The 9,106-nt window shown below is 48.3% G+C and overlaps 1 pseudogene; it reads right to left on the reverse strand.

The window, feature by feature from the left end:
- Window positions 1-8,091: 8,091 nt before the first annotated feature.
- Window positions 8,092-8,298, reverse strand: LOC142281634 (U2 spliceosomal RNA; annotated as a pseudogene).
- Between the last annotated feature and the right edge of the window lie 808 nt (window positions 8,299-9,106).

Below are 9,106 nucleotides of genomic sequence, written 5' to 3' on the forward strand. Positions count from 1 at the left end.
GTTGGTACGGCCGGCCCGGTACTTGATGGTGAAATCGTAGTTGGCTAACCTGGTCACCCACCGCTGCTCCAACGCGCCCAGCTTGGCCGTATCTAGATGGGTCAGCAGGTTATTGTCTGTGTACGCGGTGAACTTGGCTGCTGCCAGGTAATGGCGGAACCGCTCGGTGATAGCCCACACCAGTGCCAAGAGCTCAAGCTTGAAGGAGATGTAGTTCTCAGGGTTCCTCTCAGTCGGTCGGAGTTTTCGGCTAGCATAAGCTATTACCTTTTCCCTTCTGTCTTGGACCTGGGATAGAACAGCCCCCAAGCCCACATTGCTGGCGTCGGTGTAGAGGATGAATGGGCGGCTGTAGTCAGGGTACGCTAGGATTTCCTCTCCGGTCAGGGCTGTTCTCAGCTGGCGGAAGGATTCCTCATGCTTTTCTTCCCACACCAATGGGGCTACTAGGGATCTACCACCCTTGGTCTGTCCTACGAGGAGGTCTTGCATGGGGGCAGCCATCTTTGTGTACCCCTTAATGAAGCGACGGTAATATCCCACCAGGCCCAGAACCTGCCTCACTTCCCTCACTGTGGTCGGTCTCGGCCAGTCTTGGATGGCGGTGATCTTCTCGGGGTTGGGGGCGACACCTTCCGCACCAACCACATGTCCTAGGTACTGCACTCTGGGTTTCAGCAGATGACACTTTGAGGGCTTCAACTTCATCCCATACTTGGCAAGGGACGCGAACACCTCGGCTAGGTACTCCAGGTGGGCTTCATACGTCTGTGAGTACACAATCACATCATCCAAGTACAGCAAAACGGTCCCATAGGCAGTCTTCTCTCGGTCTTCCGGTGCCACGGCCACCTGCCAGTACCCGCTGGTGAGGTCAAAGGTGGAGAAGTAGTTAGCGGTTCTCAGCGAGGCCAGGGACTCTTTGATGCGGGGCAGAGGGTAAGCATCCTTATGCGTTATCTGGTTAATCTTCCGGTAATCCACACACATCCGCATGGTGCCATCCTTCTTCTTAACCAGCACCAACGGAGCGGCCCAGGGACTACAGCTGTCCCTAATAACCCCTGCCTCCTTCATGTTCCTCAACATGTCTTTGGCGCATTGGTAGTGCGCAGGGGGAATAGGCCTGTATCTCTCTTTAATAGGGGAGTGTGTACCGGTAGGGATGTGGTGTTGAACCCCTTTAATCTGCCCAAAATCTAGAGGGTGCTTGCTAAAAACCCGCTCATACTCCTGTACCACCCGGTATACCCCTTCCTTGTGGTGTATGGGGGTATCATCAGTGCCGACATGTAGCTCTCGATACCACTCGCCTAACTCCCCCAGGGATGAGTGGGAACCGGCAGCAGGCGGTGTGACCGGGGGAACGGCTTCATGGATCGTGTGGGGATCTAGAGTGAGCAATTTGGCAAGGGTAGCGTACCGGGTGGTGCATGAATGCACACATATTGGTTTTATAATCTTATTGTATTACTTTATATTCTTATTTCACTTGTGCATATCTCCACCATAATCCTGGCTAAGAAATATAGCTTTTTTTGGGGTACACAGGTAGTAAGGTCTTCTTTCTATTTCTTTAGGGGTGATATAGCCTGGTGGAACTCTAGACCTCTAACATTATATATGCACCCTTTTTCTTTATGGTTCTTGGACACCTTATAACATTCTTCCATACATATATATCTTTCTCATAAATTATAAATAATTAGGCATTTTTATATATTTTATTTACATTTTCATAAATAACTTTTTACAAAGCATGGGGGACATTCTCACATACATATAATTTTCATGTACGCATTCTGAAAATTTACGCATAAACCGTACACTCCTTTTTGTAACAATTTCTATAACTCATTCGCTGAACTCTCATCCCGGATATTCATTCTTACACCGAATTTCCTGTTATAACACAACATTCATGATTTTTATTCAATTTATTTTTATTTTTTAGGTTTATTAGTAGTGATGAGCGAGTACTAAAAAGCTCGGGTGCTCGAAGCTCGGGCCGAGCCTCCCAAGATACTCGTGTACTCGGCCCGAGCACCGAGCCCAATGTTATCCTATGGGAGACCCGAGTATTTTTGTGAAATGACCACCGGCAGCATGTAGAAACCCTAAAAATGGCACAAAAGTCTCCGAAGAGTGCTCAAATGACATGGCAACAGCATGGGGAAGACCCCTTGAAGCATTTATCACTCAAAAGTCACAGCTGTGAATAATTTTGTCCGCGTTTTATGCCATTTTTACGGACTCACCAGAAAACCTTCCAAAATGACACCAAAATGATTTTTCATAGCGGAAATGTTAAGGGCACATACCCAATAGTGAGATAGAGCTAATGTATGTTACTTTTTGAGATCAATACATGAAAGATTTTACGTAAAACATTGTGTGGCACTCCGATGTCCCTGAGAAGAGACGTACATAAAGGCCTCTGAGTCTAATGTGCCCATTTTGAGGAACTGAGTCTTTGTAGTATTTTCCTTTGCCAGGGCAGTCCAAAATTGTGAGGTTCACCAATGCCCCTGCATACAGACGTGCATGAAGGCCTGTAAACCTGAAGTGCCCATTGTAAGGAAGTGGGTCTATTGTAGTATAGCCCTTAGGCAGGGCAGCCAAAAATTGGGAGGCTCCACGTTGTCCCTGGATAGAGACGTGCATGAGGGCCTCAAAACATTAAGTGTCCAGTGTCAGGAAGTGGGTGTATTATAGTATAGCCCTTAGGCAGGGCAGCCAAAAATTGGGAGGCTCCACGTTGTCCCTGGATAGAGACGTGCATGAGGGCCTGTAAACCTGAAGTGCCCATTGGAAGGAAGTGGGTCTTTTGTAGTATAGCCCTTTGGCAGGGCAGCCAAAAATTGGGAGGCTCCACGTTGTCCCTGGATAGAGACGTGCATGAGGGCCTGTAAACCTGAAGTGCCCATTGGAAGGAAGTGGGTCTTTTGTAGTATAGCCCTTTGGCAGGGCAGCCAAAAATTGGGAGGCTCCACGTTGTCCCTGGATAGAGACATGCATGAGGGCCTCAAAACATTAAGTGTCCATTGTCAGGAAGTGGGTGTATTATAGTATAGCCCTTAGGCAGGGCAGCCAAAAATTGGGAGGCTCCACGTTGTCCCTGGATAGAGACGTGCATGAGGGCCTGTAAACCTGAAGTGCCCATTGGAAGGAAGTGGGTCTTTTGTAGTATAGCCCTTTGGCAGGGCAGCCAAAAATTGGGAGGCTCCACGTTGTCCCTGGATAGAGACGTGCATGAGGGCCTCAAAACATTAAGTGTCCATTGTCAGGAAGTGGGTGTATTATAGTATAGCCCTTTGGCAGGGCAGCCAAAAATTGGGAGGCTCCACGTTGTCCCTGGATAGAGACGTGCATGAGGGCCTCAAAACATTAAGTGTCCATTGTCAGGAAGTGGGTGTATTATAGTATAGCCCTTAGGCAGTGCAGCCAAAAATTGGGAGGCTCCACGTTGTCCCTGGATAGAGACGTGCATGAGGGCCTCAAAACATTAAGTGTCCATTGTCAGGAAGTGGGTCATTTGTAGTATAGCCCTTTGGCAGGGCAGCCAAAAATTGGGAGGCTCCACGTTGTCCCTGGATAGAGACGTGCATGAGGGCCTCAAAACATTAAGTGTCCATTGTCAGGAAGTGGGTGTATTATAGTATAGCCCTTAGGCAGGGCAGCCAAAAATTGGGAGGCTCCACGTTGTCCCTGGATAGAGACGTGCATGAGGGCCTCAAAACATTAAGTGTCCATTGTCAGGAAGTGGGTCTTTTGTAGTATAGCCCTTTGGCAGGGCAGCCAAAAATTGGGAGGCTCCACGTTGTCCCTGGATAGAGACGTGCATGAGGGCCTCAAAACATTGTTCCCATTGCAAAGGAGCGGGTCTCCTGTCGTTGTAACGTGGAGCCTCCCAATTTTTGGCTGCCCTGCCAAAGGGCTATACTACAAAAGACCCACTTCCTGACAATGGACACTTAATGTTTTGAGGCCCTCATGCACGTCTCTATCCAGGGACAACGTGGAGCCTCCCAATTTTTGGCTGCCCTGCCTAAGGGCTATACTATAATACACCCACTTCCTGACAATGGACACTTAATGTTTTGAGGCCCTCATGCACGTCTCTATCCAGGGACAACGTGGAGCCTCCCAATTTTTGGCTGCCCTGCCAAAGGGCTATACTATAATACACCCACTTCCTGACAATGGACACTTAATGTTTTGAGGCCCTCATGCACGTCTCTATCCAGGGACAACGTGGAGCCTCCCAATTTTTGGCTGCCCTGCCAAAGGGCTATACTACAAAAGACCCACTTCCTTCCAATGGGCACTTCAGGTTTACAGGCCCTCATGCACGTCTCTATCCAGGGACAACGTGGAGCCTCCCAATTTTTGGCTGCCCTGCCTAAGGGCTATACTATAATACACCCACTTCCTGACAATGGACACTTAATGTTTTGAGGCCCTCATGCATGTCTCTATCCAGGGACAACGTGGAGCCTCCCAATTATTGGCTGCCCTGCCAAAGGGCTATACTACAAAAGACCCACTTCCTTCCAATGGGCACTTCAGGTTTACAGGCCCTCATGCACGTCTCTATCCAGGGACAACGTGGAGCCTCCCAATTTTTGGCTGCCCTGCCAAAGGGCTATACTACAAAAGACCCACTTCCTTCCAATGGGCACTTCAGGTTTACAGGCCCTCATGCACGTCTCTATCCAGGGACAACGTGGAGCCTCCCAATTTTTGGCTGCCCTGCCTAAGGGCTATACTATAATACACCCACTTCCTGACACTGGACACTTAATGTTTTGAGGCCCTCATGCACGTCTCTATCCAGGGACAACGTGGAGCCTCCCAATTTTTGGCTGCCCTGCCTAAGGGTTATACTACAATAGACCCACTTCCTTACAATGGGCACTTCAGGTTTACAGGCCATCATGCACGTCTGTATGCAGGGGCATTGGTGAACCTCACAATTTTGGACTGCCCTGGCAAAGGAAAATACTACAAAGACTCAGTTCCTCAAAATGGGCACATTAGACTCAGAGGCCTTTATGTACGTCTCTTCTCAGGGACATCGGAGTGCCACACAATGTTTTACGTAAAATCTTTCATGTATTGATCTCAAAAAGTAACATACATTAGCTTTATCTCACTATTGGGTATGTGCCCTTAACATTTCCGCTATGAAAAATCATTTTGGTGTCATTTTGGAAGGTTTTCTGGTGAGTCCGTAAAAATGGCGTAAAACGCGGACAAAATTATTCACAGCTGTGACTTTTGAGTGATAAATGCTTCAAGGGGTCTTCCCCATGCTGTTGCCATGTCATTTGAGCACTCTTCGGAGACTTTTGTGCCATTTTTAGGGTTTCTACATGCTGCCGGTGGTCATTTCACAAAAATACTCGGGTCTCCCATAGGATAACATTGGGCTCGGTGCTCGGGCCGAGTACACGAGTATCTTGGGAGGCTCGGCCCGAGCTTCGAGCACCCGAGCTTTTTAGTACTCGCTCATCACTACTAATAAACCTAAAAAATAAAAATAAATTGAATAAAAATCATGAATGTTGTGTTATAACAGGAAATTCGGTGTAAGAATGAATATCCGGGATGAGAGTTCAGCGAATGAGTTATAGAAATTGTTACAAAAAGGAGTGTGTACGGTTTATGCGTAAATTTTCAGAATGCGTACATGAAAATTATATGTATGTGAGAATGTCCCCCATGCTTTGTAAAAAGTTATTTATGAAAATGTAAATAAAATATATAAAAATGCCTAATTATTTATAATTTATGAGAAAGATATATATGTATGGAAGAATGTTATAAGGTGTCCAAGAACCATAAAGAAAAAGGGTGCATATATAATGTTAGAGGTCTAGAGTTCCACCAGGCTATATCACCCCTAAAGAAATAGAAAGAAGACCTTACTACCTGTGTACCCCAAAAAAAGCTATATTTCTTAGCCAGGATTATGGTGGAGATATGCACAAGTGAAATAAGAATATAAAGTAATACAATAAGATTATAAAACCAATATGTGTGCATTCATGCACCACCCGGTACGCTACCCTTGCCAAATTGCTCACTCTAGATCCCCACACGATCCATGAAGCCGTTCCCCCGGTCACACCGCCTGCTGCCGGTTCCCACTCATCCCTGGGGGAGTTAGGCGAGTGGTATCGAGAGCTACATGTCGGCACTGATGATACCCCCATACACCACAAGGAAGGGGTATACCGGGTGGTACAGGAGTATGAGCGGGTTTTTAGCAAGCACCCTCTAGATTTTGGGCAGATTAAAGGGGTTCAACACCACATCCCTACCGGTACACACTCCCCTATTAAAGAGAGATACAGGCCTATTCCCCCTGCGCACTACCAATGCGCCAAAGACATGTTGAGGAACATGAAGGAGGCAGGGGTTATTAGGGACAGCTGTAGTCCCTGGGCCGCTCCGTTGGTGCTGGTTAAGAAGAAGGATGGCACCATGCGGATGTGTGTGGATTACCGGAAGATTAACCAGATAACGCATAAGGATGCTTACCCTCTGCCCCGCATCAAAGAGTCCCTGGCCTCGCTGAGAACCGCTAACTACTTCTCCACCCTTGACCTCACCAGCGGGTACTGGCAGGTGGCCGTGGCACCGGAAGACCGAGAGAAGACTGCCTATGGGACCGTTTTGCTGTACTTGGATGATGTGATTGTGTACTCACAGACGTATGAAGCCCACCTGGAGCACCTAGCCGAGGTGTTCGCGTCCCTTGCCAAGTATGGGATGAAGTTGAAGCCCTCAAAGTGTCATCTGCTGAAACCCAGAGTGCAGTACCTAGGACATGTGGTTGGTGCGGAAGGTGTCGCCCCCAACCCCGAGAAGATCACCGCCATCCAAGACTGGCCGAGACCGACCACAGTGAGGGAAGTGAGGCAGTTTCTGGGCCTGGTGGGATATTACCGTCGCTTCATTAAGGGGTACACAAAGATGGCTGCCCCCATGCAAGACCTCCTCGTAGGACAGACCAAGGGTGGTAGATCCCTAGTAGCCCCATTGGTGTGGGAAGAAAAGCATGAGGAATCCTTCCGCCAGCTGAGAACAGCCCTGACCGGAGAGGAAATCCTAGCGTACCCTGACTACAGCCGCCCATTCATCCTCTACACCGACGCCAGCAATGTGGGCTTGGGGGCTGTTCTATCCCAGGTCCAAGACAGAAGGGAAAAGGTAATAGCTTATGCTAGCCGAAAACTCCGACCGACTGAGAGGAACCCTGAGAACTACATCTCCTTCAAGCTTGAGCTCTTGGCACTGGTGTGGGCTATCACCGAGCGGTTCCGCCATTACCTGGCAGCAGCCAAGTTCACCGCGTACACAGACAATAACCTGCTGACCCATCTAGATACGGCCAAGCTGGGCGCGTTGGAGCAGCGGTGGGTGACCAGGTTAGCCAACTACGATTTCACCATCAAGTACCGGGCCGGCCGTACCAACGTCAATGCCAATGCACTCTCCCGGATGCCCCACCTGTCGGAAGAGGGGCCAGAGGATGATGACCTCGAAGAGATCGAGTTGCCTGCATTTCACCGGCCATTCACTGAGAAGGTGCACGTCTACCAACAACGGGGCCTCCCATATGATGACAAGTTGAAAAAGTTATTAAGTGATTATTGGCTGCAATGGGGCTTTCTGGCTGGTGCCAGCCTCTCTTCTTAGCACACAGGAACCACAATCCCTACACCATGCTTCAATGGATTCTCTCATCCCAGCCCAGTAAAACTACATATTTTACACAGTCATAAGTAGCCAAAAGGGATCTATTCTATTCAATTGCAAATGATCTAGATAAGACTGAGAATAAGATACTGCACGGGACATAGCAGAGTTGGTCAAGTTGAGTGGAGATGAGTTTGCTATTTGGCACAGCTTTTTGCATCAATAAAGCAAGTAAAAGGTGTGAAAGATAAAAAAAAGGGTGAAAGTGTGAAAAGTGAATTGGCCAAATTGAGGTGCATATAAAGTTTTTGCTTTCTTTCAATTCACTAATGGGGCTCATTTGAATCAGGTGAATTGAGTTCTGCTTTTGGAAACTGGGTTAAGAAGGGGTGCACCGGTCCTGGAGGTACTGCAATACCAGGTCAATGCGTGCAGTGGACAGAGCAAGATTTTTTCCATCTCCTTGTTCTAAAAATCCATTTAATATATGGTCCCCAGAGAGGGGACGTATCAGATATTAAACTGATAAGAACAGATTTAAATTTTTTTTTTTTCTGTTTATCAGTAGGACTTCAAAATAACAAAGGTGATCGCCTCCCGTTGCCTGGGAACCGTCCAGGCACAAGAGGGCTATGTGTCACCAGAAGGCGCACACACTTCCTCAAGGCCGGCAGACGTGCAATCCCAGGCACCTTCCAGTACCGACCAAGGTAGCGTCCTCCGAAACTACACTTGATCTTAGCCAAAAGGCCGAGAAGCTATAACCCGAATTGGTTACGGCCTTGAGTGGCACCCTGGCCTATACCGGACACATCTTAGGGAGAGGGAGACAAACCCACGCCTACAGAAGACATTTTGTCACCAAGCCAACCCTTGAAAAGGCTGTTTTGCAGAGCAAAAACAAGAAGAATGGTGCTTTTTGCAGCCGCCGCCCACTGCAATGAATCTGAATAACTCCTCCTTTTGGACACAAGCACCTCCCCTCCCCCTTGCAGTCTTTCCAATTCATGATACAAAAAGACGGACGGACAGGACAGGACAGGCTGCCTGACTTTCCGTCACTGCCACCCTTTGCCATCCTTGCCCGTAGAAAGCCCTTTCATCATCCCCAAACCCTAATCTTTTCCCTTCCCTTCCCAGATGCGTCTCACTCCCTTTCATTAGGAAGTGAGCGCAGCCTTTTCTCCGTTCTGCACATGCGCGACGTTAAACACAAATGCGCAGGTGTGACGCCCTAGCAGCAGTCGGACTGCTCGGCAGACACTTTGATGAAAAACAAAAAGGTTTTTTACGGGGGAGAATATTTGTGACGCCACCTGCGGTGTGCGGTAATAAGGAATACCGCCGCTGCTGTATGGGAGTGCCGGGGCTGATGGTGTTGGGGCAGCCTGGTGGTGAT

The sequence above is a fragment of the Anomaloglossus baeobatrachus genome, unplaced genomic scaffold (genome assembly GCF_048569485.1).
Source record: "Anomaloglossus baeobatrachus isolate aAnoBae1 unplaced genomic scaffold, aAnoBae1.hap1 Scaffold_478, whole genome shotgun sequence".
NCBI classification, from domain to species: domain Eukaryota; kingdom Metazoa; phylum Chordata; class Amphibia; order Anura; family Aromobatidae; genus Anomaloglossus; species Anomaloglossus baeobatrachus.